Below are 15,884 nucleotides of genomic sequence, written 5' to 3'. Positions count from 1 at the left end.
CCCGGTTCACTGCACTGAACGAAATAAAAAACAGTAAAAGACACAGTAATACTCGTAAAATCAATACTTACATTAGTATGATGATTTGCATAATAAATTAGTAGTAATCCCAGATACTAGGTACGGAATGCACCCGAGTGCATGATCTTAAAGGCTATCGGAAACTATCGATGTACACTCGCGACTACAAAGACGTATACATCTGTCATTAACCTTCATAAAATATAACTTGTCACAAATGTCACCGACAAAGCAAGATGTCTTAAAATGTCTTAAAATAATGACAAAACAGCACTTACCTCAACGTAAATATAAGCAATTTTAAAGGTAAATCCAATTATGTTCAACGACCAAGACTAGGCCTAAACGTGCTCAGTGGCCGAAGGAGGGCCTAGAAGCAAAATGCGTAACAGCCAACTCTACTCTTCTCATAAATGAGCCGAAATGGCTTGGCGTTTCTTGGCGGCTCTTTTGATCTCCTATGACGGTCGCGAGAGAATGGTGTTTCACCGTTTCGCTTATAAACGGCGTCAACTGATTTGCTAGAATATAAACCGTGTTCCTTATTCGCCGTAATATCGAGATTGAAGACAACTTTGTCTTATCATTACGGTACAATTTTTCTGTCAATATCATCGTTCCGCCTAATTTTGTCTGAAATTGCTATTCTTTATTAGACAGTCGTTTCCTGCTAAAGACAGCAGAGAAGGGACCATAGCGAAAGAAAGGACTATTCCAAATTTAATGTGGCCATTTCACCAGACCAAGACATAGGTCTTCCTTGTGTATGGTGGACCGTGTTTCTCTGTGTGAAATAGCCATATTTCGCCATAAAATCATCAAAATATCCTTCGTCGTCCTCAAAGGCGAAAGAACAAGCTGTCTTCGTTTGGAGAAGTACGGACAGATTTTAATTGTCTCTTACCATTATTCCTTTGAACATTAGAGACGGAGTTTTATGTAGGTCTGCCCATTAATTCAAGTCTTCAAACGAAGTCACAAGTCCCTATTCGGAGGAACTTCACAACTTTTACAGACTTCTTGGTCCCTTTAGTACAGAAATGGAAGATTTAGGAATTTCGATAATTAGATTCTCAGAATAGTGGGTACGAAAGCTTTTAGATTACAGTTAAACTATAATTAAATTGGTATTAAAACTTAACGCCGGTAAGTTTTGGGGGAGAGGGGTTTTAAGTAATTGACACTTAAAATTTCCTCTTTAAACCATGCAAGCAATAGTCATACTGTGTTATGAGTAACTTTAATGAAATTGACATATGATGAAATGAGTGATTTACAAATGACATTATCTGTCATTCTGTGTCCAAACCCAGAAAATACTTTGATTTATGTCACTTTGTCACTTTCACATGTTTTGGAAAGAAAATTATTTCAAATGAAATTTCAAGTGTTAAAGCTGGAGTTCATTCATATTCAAAACGACATTTATGTAATTAAGCTTACAAATATTAACATCATTTCCAAATATCAAGTTTATATGTATGCTCATATTCTGATTGACTCTGAAACTGAATTTTCTACCGAAACCTACTCTTGAAATTCACAAATGTTATTACTGAGAAATGGCCATTAGTTCATCCTATTGGCCTTGTCAGTTTCGAAAGAAGTCAAACATGAATGAATGTTAAAACACTTCCTTTCATCATTTCATAGTAAAACGTCCTCTCTGTCCTTTCATTTCAGCTCTCGTTGGACACACACTTTCACTCAGCTATTTAGCATTTTGTCATTTAGTTTTTAAGCAAATATAAATCTGAAGAAAATAAACGGAATATTTGAAACATGAGCTTCATAATATTGATTCCTTGTGAAGAATATCTCTACTTTTGTCAATTTCAAAGAGATAGGAACCAATTCCTATGACAATGTGCTCTGAAAAGTTCATCTTCGCAGCTTTTATGAGGCCGTAACGCCATAAAGTTCCGCAAAATGTCCCCATCGTTTCGTATTCAGTTAAATGGTACTTTAAGGAACGCTGGTTTATGAAGCAGACTGAAGCAGAATATGGAATCCTTAAACCTGCTGTAATTCTAGGCTCTGGTATTCCTTAAGTCTACTAAATAATAGGCCATATTTTTTCTGTAAATCATACCGCGTCACCACAAAGGCAGCACTAATCGCTAAATCTTAAGCAGCGCCCGCCCATCTATGATATATGATTAAGTCCAACAGATAGTATTCATATTTGTAAAATTAGATATGAGAGCTCTGTGATGGGACGGGTAGTACAAGCGACACTAGCCATTGTTGAAAAGTATACTTAAGAAAACGATGTCAGTGAAATTTGTATGAATTTTCTATTTTTGTGTGTACATTTTGCTGATATTGATGTAACTATTCATTCATTTTTTATATTAATTATTCGCAGTGTCATGATTCAGTAATATCGTAACTCGCTCTGACGCCAATCAATTCATCAACAAACGTGAAATAAGCAGACCGTAGTTCTGTGATGTGATTTATACGACTGTTGTAATATACAAAACGATCGTTATCAGCTAAACTTGATATATTTGCATGTTCATAACTCATAAATATGCATTGCTAATCTAGCAGGCCAACATGTGAAGAGAATTTTCGGTTAAGATGTTTCCCATGCATTTACATCAGAAAAATATTACAACATTTCAATACAATATCTGTAATCGACAAGTAGAGAAACATAGCTACTTTGTACTTCCGGAAATGTAAATAGCAAATCTCTACTTCCGTATATGCAATTGACAACCCATGTTTATTTCATTAATATTGTTTGTCTATGGGGTGTTTCCCTCGTATAGCTAATACCCTAAGCGTTGTAATAACACTTTGACCTCTCTCTCTCTCCACAGCACAGAGGGAAACGAGTTTACGACTGACCAACGTCCAGCATTACTCAAGCCATTCCGGTCAGACTGACTGTCGAGTGATATACAACCCACATATCCCCTGTAGACCGCAATCAACCCCGCGTCTTGCCTGTCCGACTGATAGAGATCTTTATTGACAGGGACTAGTGGGAAAGTAGTGGCGAAACACTGTGATATGTAGCCAGTATAATGGTCCACTGACAGCAAATACAGGGCATAAGTTACACGTAACTTCATCTTGATAACACTTTACATATCTACTGTTCAAAGTATAAACCACGAGAAGTAAAATTTTAAGCTTTTAAATGTGAACACAACAGGCCACACGCAAATCATAAAAGATGAACATCCTTTGGTAACATAAGTATTGTGTTATATTTCATAACGTGGCTTTTTTTCAAATGTACCATACGAGTGCAAAATGATAATGACAAACAGTCAATATTTCGGTCCCGTCATATCATAAAATATGGCCAGTACACTAACACACTGACTAAATCTTTCGCAAAGTTGTAATGAAGCATTGCCTTGGAACACGTTTTGTCAAAATCAACTGCTCACAAGTACAACGTTGGACTGAACTGACGTACATATATCTAAGAAGGATATGTATGAAAACATCATTCGATCAACCGGTTGTGCCGAATCCATTATCTCGAAATAGCGTGTTCTTCGAATTACGATTCAGCCTCAGCATATTTAATCATGGAAATCTTATTGTAAACGTTTGGTTATCTGAAAGACCTCACTGGTTCATCCCACTTAGATATATCAACAAATCTTAGACTGTATTCATTGTCTTTGGGGGGCACCTTGTTAGTTCCAATTTCCATAAGTGCTCTATTATTCCAACACTGTCCACATGACCACTTGCCCAAGCGAGATAGTCTCTTGACTTAAGAATGACTTGCGAACACTCCCCATCTTCTACGGAAGAAACCCTCTGTTACCATATCACATATACACACAAACCGTCATCACATATCATACTGTATGACAATAATTCAACCAAACAGCTTGATGTGTATGACAACATTACCGGTAGTGTTTTCAGACTGGTTGACTTATCGCACAGATACGCTAGACAGCTATACGGTTTATGTTAAGATTAAAGCCACACGCAATATGAAAGCTGGACGCTGCAAGTACATTAGTAAACTCCATCAAGAATATGACGTTTACATAACAGAGAGACAAATGAGGCCACTCAAGAAACGCAGGCTGCTTGTTTTGCAGACAAAATGTGGGAAATGACCTGATCATATTGCACATTTATGTCTTTAGAGTCATGGTAAAACATGACAATTATTAACGCTAGACTGGTTCGTCCACGACCAGGTACAGCAAGGGAGTCCGCACGCCATACTCAAATACCAAACTACCCTAATAAATTGACAGTCAGTCAGGTTTCACAGTTATGAGCCTTGGTTTTAGACTGGTATAAAACGACTATGAACTATGGTATAAATTGGCCATTGCAAGCGATTCATTGTGTCGAATATGAGAATTTTATTGTCTTCCAACGCTTGTGAAAAATACTTGGAAGAACATGAAATTTGCGACGTATATCTTATGGGCGAAAGGCACGGTTAAAACATGTCCTATATAATCCCAGCCGTATTCTTCCTCCAACCTACCGTGGGCTAGGAGATGTACTGAAGGCTTCGGAGACTGGAGCCCAACCAGATGGTTATCATTCTGGGGAATATTTGGAGCACATTGAAGGACTTCTTACAACAGGAATGTTTATTTGGATACAAATTCTTTACGAGGGCAATGCTTCTGGGTGTTTTATCTGTCTGGTCAGCAGGCAAGGAACCCAGTCGATAATTGTTACAGACTGATTTAAGGTAAGTACAAACAGAACTCATGCCATCCAAAGTCATTCCACAGACTGATAATGTTTGCTTTCTTGTATATCATCAATATGATATTCTTCCGCTTTGAACTGGAGTATCTAGTAGACAATGATAAACTCACAGTCCCTGGGAATACACTAAGGTTTGGGTAAGGCACTTGGGTATGATGTTTCTTCTATGGTTGTATTCGCGTTTTCATGCATATATCATGTTGCAAACGTTCAAAATCGCTGTCTGTTCCATATTCGTTAACTGACAGTTGCGATTGTCACCATTTTCGCTTCCGTTGGTGCCGCTAGGGCAAGATTTTATTGTTCTTTCTGCCAATACTACTTGGCGAAGAAATAAGTTTAATGTCAAGTCCTGAAATCCTAACAGCGTGGATTGTCGCTCACTATGTCGATCACTTGTTTTTCTGGCCCGAACCGTTTGTTACGGTCCGATGTCAGCAGTTCGAATTTTGCGAAGCTGGGCGTTAGCAATGTTAACACGGGCCGAATATATATTGCTTGACGATTCATTGCTACTTTCATTTTGCGATTGACCAATTTTCTAAACTGACCATTTTCTTAACCAACAATTACTGCAAAAGAACACATTTCTTCATTAACTGGCGTGGTGTTGTTCTATGTAGTAAGAGCCACCGTTTCATCCTTGGGATGATCACGCTAAAACACGGTGCTCCAAATGGACACGTTTTCCACTCACATGCCATGTAACGTATTATTTCTTCCAAACGAGTGTGATATTTATTCTTGATCAATTTAACCAACCGATCGATGAAAAAAGAAAAGTACAGAAACCTATAAGCTCAAGCAGTTCGTTACATTTACCAGTGCAATGCCTAATTCAATCACGAACAGCAGTGATTGAATTGACAACGACATTCAATACGGCACGCACGTGTTTCAAATAAAAACAAATACATGATACGGGACCCTTAATCTTTTTTCAAAGATACAACCGCCATGTATTCAGAGTAAGATCTTGATTACAATATAGAATTTTACTCTCTGTATTTTTCTTTCTTTCTTTCTGTTGAATTTTATAGACCTTTTCTTCTTTAATGAAAAGTTCTACGCCCAGTAATTTAAACAACAATGACCCTCGTGGCGGTCAATCTGTCCAGAATCGCGGTCCAGTATGCAGTGTCCAATGGGATACCCATTAGTTGAATAGAGATACAATTGCTGTTATAGTTATCCATGGTCGTTTACAACTCCAATTGTACTCCACCAATTAGGGTCAATGACATGTACCAGCGGGGTGTACAAGACGCCTCGTGGGGTAATTGGTCACTCTAATGTGGTCAGTTTAGGGTCCTCAGGTGCGGCTGGACAATGGTCAAGACGTAGACCATAAAATAATTTTTCAAAGAAGTTTATGCTACCTATAAGACGCCGCCTAATAATTAAGGTATCCGTGAGGTATCGCTATCTCAATTAGGGAGAGCTATTCAGAGGTGTGGGCTATTCATTGGACAATATTACTCCGCAGTGACATAGCGTTAAGCTTACAGATTACGCAAATGATACGACATTTGTACTGGTCAGTCCTTTGATGTAATGGACATAAACATTTTACCTGACCTTCGATGGCTTAAATTGGAGGGGCAGTTTGGACATATGGTTGAATAACCGTTGCGCTGTAGTGGACATGACAATGCACTTCAACAATACTTTATTAGAGGTTAACGTTTCAAAGGATCACATGGTGCCTTGTACATTTGAGGCAGTGTCGGAAACTAGCTGACATGAATCTTACTCTAGGTCAAGCCACATGGGAAATTGGAACAATGATATCTTAGTCAAACTAATTTGTTAATATGTTGTTGTTTCAACGATGAGCAAACTGTGTAGCTTAATTACCTGAGCGAGTTTCGATGCAGTACTGAAGCCATTGTTTCATTTTGACATAATCGATGTAATTTACAAAGTATGTCGATCCATCAAAGGTTGATAATGCCGACTCCCAGCTTCATCTTCAAATGTACTCCGTGTTCCTATCGGTTTCCATTAAAAGTAGTTACATTTGAAACGTTTTGACACATTGAATATGTTGGTATGAATTGGTCTTTGTTTACATATATTTTTACTATACGTATCATTGTAAAATGTACATCGATATGCATTAACTTTCTTCTTTTTATCTTTTTTTAACTGTTTTAATATCGTAATTGAGTTATAAAACAGACATTACGACTGTCGCTTAGATCTATTATTCAATACCTGGGCTGAAACAAAATAACAGAAGATACTGAAAGATCTGTTTGTAAGCGGGATGGGTTTTTAAACCATATTTGTGACAAATAAATTACCGGTGTGTTATATTAACGATATGAACATCTGGTTGTGTATATGATCATATTCAATTAGCATTATGATTTCATTTCATTAAAACGATATTTATGCAGCTGGTGTAAATCAACTGTCGCGTTCCTTTATTATGTGCTAGAGCAGATTTGTAGCTATGGCCACGCATTAAACCCTATGGTCTGTTGAGGCGATCTGACAGACCAGTGGTCACCGGCTCGCTGGTGCTATATTGCATGTCCAGTGGTGTCTATCTGGTCACTTCATCACGCTATGACCACTCCGACACGCATCAAGCTCGGTCAAGCATACTGGTGACCGTTCGATAAGTCTACCTACAACAAGGCCCTCCAACATCAAAGGGGCCGCTCTTTAAGGTGAGGGAAATGTTCGCCCTCGGCCGGAAAAGCACCGAACGACCTATAGCTTCAGCAAATCATGCTTTTGAAATCTGTTTGGGGCTATGAACATTTGAATAAACGCTCCCGTTTTGAGCTTTCTTGGATAGAAGTACGGCTAAGCTGTCGCGTCTGAAAAGGTATGAGTAGCACAATACTTGTGTATCACTGTCATGGACGTTTGGGTTTTTACTATTGAGACACGCATTCAACGATCCCAAAGTAACCGTCGAGTCAACCAATGATGCTGATTAACTCCCTTGGATTGGGGCTTCTATAGCCAGAATGGCTTTTTGATTCCAATTGAACTTGTCTATAGATGAACGAGGGGGTGAAGAGGGGAAGAAACGATCACAAGACTGTCCAACTGGGAACTCTTGACTGCCATAGAATATACATACAAAACGGTTGTATCGCCCAACAATCATTCAACAAGTCTTTCTCTATCGATATGCTATGGCGTGAATCTTTTGAAAGGACCTTTGTTGGAATATGTTACTGTGGAAAACTTCAAAGTGAACAAGCTGCGTCGTCAATGGTAAACTGAATACGCAGGATAAAGTCGCGTTTGTTGACATTTGTCATGCTTAAAGACATCAAAGATATTCGATATTCCTCTAATGTTACCAAACCACGAATCTTAGCCCTTTTGAAAACCGTCACTAATGGCGGTGAATAAACGACAACTGTACATTTCATGATTGAGTGACAAGTACATATTAAGGATAGACTTGGGCGTGTTATTATAGACCTACGTTGAGCTATGTGTACTCATATGGCCATGTATACTTGAAATCGACATCACATTGTGTCAAAGAATAGATCATATGACAGCCCTACTTTGTTGATTTGACCTTAGTGACATGATAGCTGGGTATAAATGCCTCACCCGCTACAACAGTCACAATTACCTGAGTGTTTATGATAACAGTGATAACAACGTATTTGTTTCATTTAACAATTATTGTTTGTTTTGTGTTGAATGCATTAGTCAGCACGTTTCATATGTATCTTTCTTCAATGTTAAAGTATATAGATGATACCTTGTTTAATATGACCTTGAAGCTGATTACTTTAACCATGTACATTAAGCTACTAGTAGCCGTAGAGGCCTTACGATTCACTGGGGCTGTTAAATATTTAACACTTGATTCATTAAAACAATATTTCCTGTTAAAACCACGTGCCACATACGCAATGCATTCCCGGTTTACTAACAAACTGAAATAAAAAAGGACATTGCTTTCATACTTCTAATTGTGTATATACAATTAGAATTACAAATTGTTTCTTTTAAATTCAATTATCAAAATAACAACTCCCTGCGTGTTTGAATGTCTTTTTTGTTGTTTTTTTTTCAGTTAGACACTGCAAAGGCATTCTGGTATTAAAATACTGCTAACAGGTGTTTGCCTTTTTGCTGAAGACATAGATCTGAAGTTTTACAATGCGTTCCAATCTGTTTTAGTTTCTACCCTTGTGTGGTGAAACTCGACTCGATCGTGATGGGATTTTTTTTGTGAGAACACTATCATAGCCACAATCTCACAGAGGCGCTTTGTCTCCGATTCCAGCAAGGGGAGTCCAAATTCACCCTGTTTTACAGCCGGCTGCCTTCAAACTGACAAACACAACCGTCTCCATGTTACGTTTAACCCCTGTGCAATCCTCCCGGTCGTGTTGTACGACACCCAGAGACTACACCGAAGTGTTCTGGCGCTATGTTAGCGTTAATGTTGCTTTTTAAAAATCAATTTCAATTCTCGTAGGGCCATGTATTTATTGCGACCAATGTTGACGTTGTTTTGAAGTCCCATCGTCGCCCACGTCGCTGTTGTTTGCACTGCCGTAATATACGGAATGTTTATTGCCCAATACATAAGATGAAATTACATTAAACACAACAAACGATATGAAAGTTTCTATGACACAAATTAATTGGTTCAGTTACTGTAATGACATCTATTTTCGTGTGATGTCATTAGAATGTATTATTACCATCATTGCACATTTATAAAACAACAACAATTAAAATCAGTCAATGCATATATAATATATTGATATTAAATTATCCTTGTTGATATTCACATTTGTTACAGCTGGGGTTACACTTTCACAGTCAACTATAAATTCATTTGCTTCTTTGAGTGCATTATGTTCAGATAATCGAACCAACACGTTTGAAAAATTACTAGAATTTACACTTTAAAAAAATCAGATATACAGTGTTACATTTGAGCGTTCTGTCAAATGCATTGTCTGTCATTACCTTTTGTCTTAGTAAGTAAAGCATAATGTATATATTGTTCTACCTTTAGGATCACACTTTAAAAAGCGCCACTACATTATACGTACATTGTATTGTGACAAGGTGATATGATAACAAAGAAATTGTTCGAGATAATTGTGCTGTAATTATTAAGATTTCAGTTTAAAGAAAACCTAAGAAAGAAAAAATATTTCATTTATTTCAAAGTTTCACAATAACTGTTTCACACAATGTTTCCTCGCGTTCCTGTTTGTCTGGTCCGGTGACCAAAACGCGACAACGGTGTAGAGTTTTACTCAGGCCATAAAACATAGCCTTGACAAAAGACTGGCTGTTCCGGCATAAGACCACATTTACATGGAGTACAAGATTACTGGATAAGGTGTCACCAGGTAGTGTCTAATTTTACATGGAATGTTCGTAGATGGTCAACTGGAACACATGAGTAGAACACCTTGAATTGCAAAGACAGTGTTCATGGTCTTGCAGATACTGTAGGAACACAATGCCAGCTGCAGGTGCAACTAACACCTACTTGATACCTGACTGCCATTTTAGAAGATGCTATTTGATGAACTTAGAGAATTTTCTGGTTTTCCTCATCTTTTATTCTTGAATACAACGTTTAAGGGCTTGTTCGGGGTTTACCTGATGATTGGCCAGAACAAGTTCTGAAACCTTGTATTCAAGAATAAAAAAGATGATGAAACCCAGACATTCTCCATGTCCATGCTATATATTTCGATACATTTGCACCAGGAATCACTTAAAGATCAAATTAATTTTAAAACTGTAGCATAAGGAAAGAGTTCAGTTGACACAACGTATGCAATTTTAGGTCAGCTTAGCTTCCATTTTACATTGTTATTATCATACAAGATTAAGTTGATTAGGATTATAATTAGGGTACACCAATGCTCGCGATGTTGTTTTTTTTTCAAGCTGAAACGAAGATCGATGCCCATGTAAATTTAGTACTTATAACCACACAATCATCGGCGTTTTAAACGTGTGGCCAAACAAATTATGAGGAGATGGTTTCGCGAGACCAAAATTCAACTCGTTGGTTTTATTAACGTAATGTTCAGCCATTCCACGTGTTCACAAAGGGTAAATTATCGAGTTAAAAAAATACAACTTAATGTGATCTGACAAAAAAGTTTGTTAGGCTTACTTTCCTAACACCACTCTGAACTCCTCGCAAGATTATGGTGATTGGATTTTTCAAAAGATCATTGTAAAAGTAGAAATTGCTGCTGTCGCTTCTTACGATCCCTCGAGCCCCTTGTTGATAGCATTTTTGCTCATTGTCGGCAAATAAAGATAATGAAATATTTTACCTGACACCTTTGCCTGATCACGTGTTTTGTAGATGAGTTCTCCTGAGGCTAATACCAAGGTTGGCCCTGGGCTTCTGAAACGAAATTGGATTCGAATTTAGTCTAAGGCAGAGTTAAACTTTAGGCATCACAACACGAGTAAGAAGATTTTGCAAATGAATAAGAATGGTTGTGAAACCTTTTCTTGCGCTTTATCGATTACTTTTGTGTTAGACATGTTTAGTGCCTTATGATGTTTACTGTTTACATTCTGTCGTATCAATACAGACAAAATCTAACAACATAATATATTGTTCGATTGACCTCTATTACTTTGGTTATTAATGTTTTTTTATGTTTGATGTGTTATATTTGTTCAGTTTCGATGCAATGTTTATTAAAATTGTTTTGCATGTTGTGTTTTCCGTGCACACTGTGTCATGTCTAGTGTTGGTTTGTTTATTTCTTTATTCGTCAGACTCGACTGACTACATTGTTCAACCATATGTGTTTATAAAATACATCCGGCGCCTTTGTTATGTTAACATAGGTAGCCACGTATGTAAACATACTAGATGTCATATTTGATCATACTTCAAAATATATTTCTGATTAGTATGCATATGCTGTGAAGCTATTATACCAAAATTGTTACCTGTTTGTAATAAGATAATAGGCACATCTTTATACCAAATATACTCGAAATAAAACATCGATAATTTCACGAGTAAAATTTCTTTTGTTACGAGACAAAACATTTCTTCCATGTCGATGGGTTTCTTGATGTAGCGAAGCTATTGCTTAACCACCCAACCAATGTTCAGTGTTCATCTGAATAATTCACGTCAATCATTGGTTACGTTCATTCAAAGCGTTCACCCATGAGTTCACTACGTACAATGTCTTGACGCAACTGTCATATAATCAATACCTTCAGACATATATGTTGATTTATAAATGTATTACAAAAAATAGCACATATCCTTTTTCTGCGTGTGCGTTGTTTTTCGTTAGCCTGATATAACAAATATGCAATTATTTTGACATAATTGTCTTGTTGCATTTTCAGAGCAATATGGTTCAGTTATTTTAGTAGAAGCTGTCGTAAATTCACTGTTGTAATTAATTATAAAAGGTGTCGAACTACTCGCGAACCCCTAATTATACCTCTGGGTTTTTTTAATTTGTTATAACCACTTTGTTCGTGACTCCTTTGGTTAAGTTTGTGTATTTTGATGTTAAGTCCTATCAACACAACCGTATTAAGGTGCATGTTCTTCTTGTAAACGTGAACAATAAACATCTTAGTAAATGAAATAAACATGAAAGATTTAATCAATGACATGAAAAAACGACGAAGCTATCTATAGCCGTGTTTCCCTAATATACCTTCGACTACGCCGAACAGACACGAGAAGTCCTCATCGAAACACTAAAATGATAATCCACACAATGCACAGCAGACCATTGAATCACGTGGCATCATTAATGTATAATCGCCATGGCAACGACAAACGCTGATCACAAATAAGCGCCGCATTATCTTCCTGTCATATTTCGTGCTCGCAAGCACTGATAGTCTCGCTTCGATTACCTCCCCTATGTTTAACTCTCCAGTCTCTGATTTCGATGCAGACATGCGCACATGTTACAGCATAGGGTCACGTGACATGGTCCTCTCTGATTACATAAACATTATGTCTATTAACTGCGGTTCAACAGGTCAAGTAATTAGGCTACCGACAATAAAACTTGTGATTCACACGGTGAAATCCCAGGGCAGGACAGCCCGCGTATTTCGCCGTTGACACAATAGCAAGGTTTAACATCATTTGTAGCCGAGCAGTTCATATCAATGTGAAAAGTGAAACGAGAAGCGCTGGGTTGGCTCAGCTTCAAGAAAAATAATAGCACTTCGGCTCTAGGAATTCTACACACCATATTTTTTTTGAATGGGCAATTATCATTTGGTCGAACATCAAGGAAAAAAGGTAACCCCAAGCTACTTTTACATTGTGGAATATATTCGTTTCTATATTATGACCTCTGAATTCTCGGTTTATTAAAGTATATATCATATATTTGTATTGAGATTTGTCGACCGTAAAAATCCCATTCATAACTACCCATGAAATGAAAGTAGTTAGACATAAGAAGATATAAGGATAGTCATTCGGAAATACGTCTGTACGGATTACTGAGGCTGAAAATATGAAATTTAATCCCCAACGAAAACCGACTACTTATATATCTCCGTTAAACAGAACTCGTTTAGAAATAGCGTATTTGAAACTGCCATATAGACGGTTGCACGAGATAAAATGTTGTGTCCAATAGACTGACTGTCTTGTAATTATTCATTAAATCGTAGATAAATACGTATAACGTCAACATTTATAACAGAAATTACAATAGCTGGCGCGGAGTCGCTCATTTCATTTTCCCACCCAAACAATGTCATGAGTATTATTGTCGGTTATTCATTCAGTGAGTTATTTTAAATTCACGTATTTTGTAATTCATAGTAAATGCAGCTTGATCCTGCAAATGAGTTACACAGGTTATGCTGTTTTAGCTCCTCAGAGGTTATCATAAATGTAGGCGTCTGTTTGTATTTGTGCATCTTGGTGCTTCGTCAAATGAAATGCATCTTCACATGACTTGATCATTGAAATATTCCTCTAGGACTAATGACACCGCGCTTCAACTAACAGCAAGCCCAAAACACGTCAGTCGTGAACGGGGAATATTTAATCATAACCAGTATGCACGAACTGATATCACCATATCATAAAGTATCAATACAATATAATTTTATATGCAGGATAGAATACAGGATTTAAAAATTATCAACAAAAGTCTAACCATTTTATCAATTTTAGAAAAATATTACCAAGTATTGTTCTTAGTTGTCCACGCATTCTGCTAAATATGATTCGAATTGTGACCAATTCATTTGGGGCACTTAAAAAGTCATAAAACTCTTAATAAAATTTTCAAGTATTTTTATTGTCATTTTGTTAATGTGCCATTCGATCGTGTCGCTGGAAATGACATTAGTACAAGTAACAGAATTATGTCAATTTAAATAGCCATATCATTTTCAGTAAGTTTATATTGTTAAATACTCTGCCAAATAACACTCTTTGGGAGCCTATCTAAATCTAGTACTCAAATAATATGATTGTGGTGCGAGGAAACGACTGCCATTGTCCGATAGTTTTCACATAAATTATTTAAGATATTAATTTTCAAAATCCGAATGGGAGTCATCTACCTAGTTCAATAGTCATTCATTGGTCTCGTTCGGTTCTCAGTCATAAAAATGTCGCCTTATTATGATGTTTTTTTGTTGCGCTTTTTTTGCCTCAACTGCCCACATTACAATAAAAAAACAAAATAGTCGGTGTTTAAGAGTCAGAAAACACATAGGGTAAGTTGTATCAATCGTTTTAAGTACTTTTTACTAGTTTTTTACCGCTGATATGTTATCAATTTATCATTTTGTGGCACATTACATTTCATACAGCAAATTGGTTAATATTATTATGAACTTTTATGGTTTATATAAACGATGACCATTATATAAAAAATACCGTGAAAACACATTATCATAATTTTCGTGTATTTTCTATGGGTACTAATGCTGTTTAAGCTATGGACCTCGGGCAGAAGTCATAGTAGTTTGACTGCAATCAAGTTGGGATTAGACTTGGATCGCCCCGCCTCCTAGCCGAGCTCATGCCTGGGCCACGTATCAAATATCTTTATTAATCTAAACAAAGAAAATTCCGGATGGGACACTTTTGCAAAATAAATGAAGTCTTGGCCATATTTTAAGAGAATCGTCCATGCAAGCTAATGAAGGGGGTTAAGTAATTCAAATAAAAACGACTGTTTTTATCTTTTCGGTCCCGCGCCTGATTCGTGGACTTAATTCATTTGATCCTGGCAGATGCGAGGTTTAGGACCTAGCGCAGATATTCCCTGTGTCATTTCTTTCTTCTAATTGGAGGAACTCTGTAGACGATTCTCCATCATGCATGTGCACTGACTTAATTAAATGCACACACCACCTCGCAATAACGCGTATATTGTCTAACTTCATAAAATCGTTGCGAAATGTAACATTGCTACATATATATGAACATGTTTTATTGGAGTAAACAGTTCTGATATGTCATAGCTTGAATAAGGAGATTTGGTGTAATATCAACCGCAAGACAAACGCGTTATATTGAGGTGATGCTCTCTTTCGTGGATTATCTATGCGGGACAATCTGTCTTCTACAATAATGAACTTGAACAAGGGTGAAATATAGAAACCGATGGATTGGTGATGGTGTATAAAGTCTAATGAAACAGAGTTGATTCCGGTGCTCAACGGATGAGAAATCGACAACCGAAATCAACAACAAATATACGAGGTCATTCATTTCACGTGTCCAGTTTATTAATTAGGATTTTCTAATTTACACAGGAAATATTGTCTTATTGGAGGCTTGGAACATGACAAATGCCGAACTGAATGCCCTGAATTGAAGGCCTCTGTCAACGGTTTTTCTATTAGCAGTGAAAAACAATCTGTCTCATTGGAAATGCAGAAACGGGATGCCTTAACGAATTATTTTCTCCTTCCTGTAAGTACACCGTGCATTATTTTCTCCTGTTATTGGCTCGAGGACTGATGGTTTTTGTACTTGAAAGTGCATTGTATACAGAGGCTGAGATTTATTGTCATCAACGTCGTGTTTATCAACTATAATTCGTGTGTGTTCGAAAATGTATAGCCGAAGGGAGAGTTTTCAACTATAGACATTTAGATAGAGATAAATACGTCGATAATGTCATCTGAGG

The 15,884-nt window shown here is 37.0% G+C and overlaps 1 protein-coding gene across 3 annotated transcripts in view; it reads right to left on the bottom strand.

Annotated features, from left to right (window-relative positions):
* The window catches only part of LOC137298500 (homeobox protein Hox-D10-like), a 192,079-nt gene that overhangs the window by 38,541 nt on the left and 137,654 nt on the right, over positions 1-15,884 (bottom strand). For 2 of the 3 annotated variants that reach the window (XM_067830793.1, XM_067830789.1), the window contains exon 2: positions 11,049-11,122. The gene's annotated coding sequence lies outside the window, so the exon portion shown is untranslated. Of the gene's footprint in view, positions 1-11,048; positions 11,123-12,416; positions 12,631-15,884 lie in introns of those variants that run through there. The other variant, XM_067830791.1, reaches the window with a different exon arrangement.

Source organism: Haliotis asinina, chromosome 10 (genome assembly GCF_037392515.1).
Source record: "Haliotis asinina isolate JCU_RB_2024 chromosome 10, JCU_Hal_asi_v2, whole genome shotgun sequence".
NCBI classification, from domain to species: Eukaryota; Metazoa; Mollusca; class Gastropoda; order Lepetellida; family Haliotidae; genus Haliotis; species Haliotis asinina.
The sequence above is the reverse complement of the archived record's forward strand: the minus strand, read 5'-3'. Positions and strand labels throughout refer to the sequence as shown.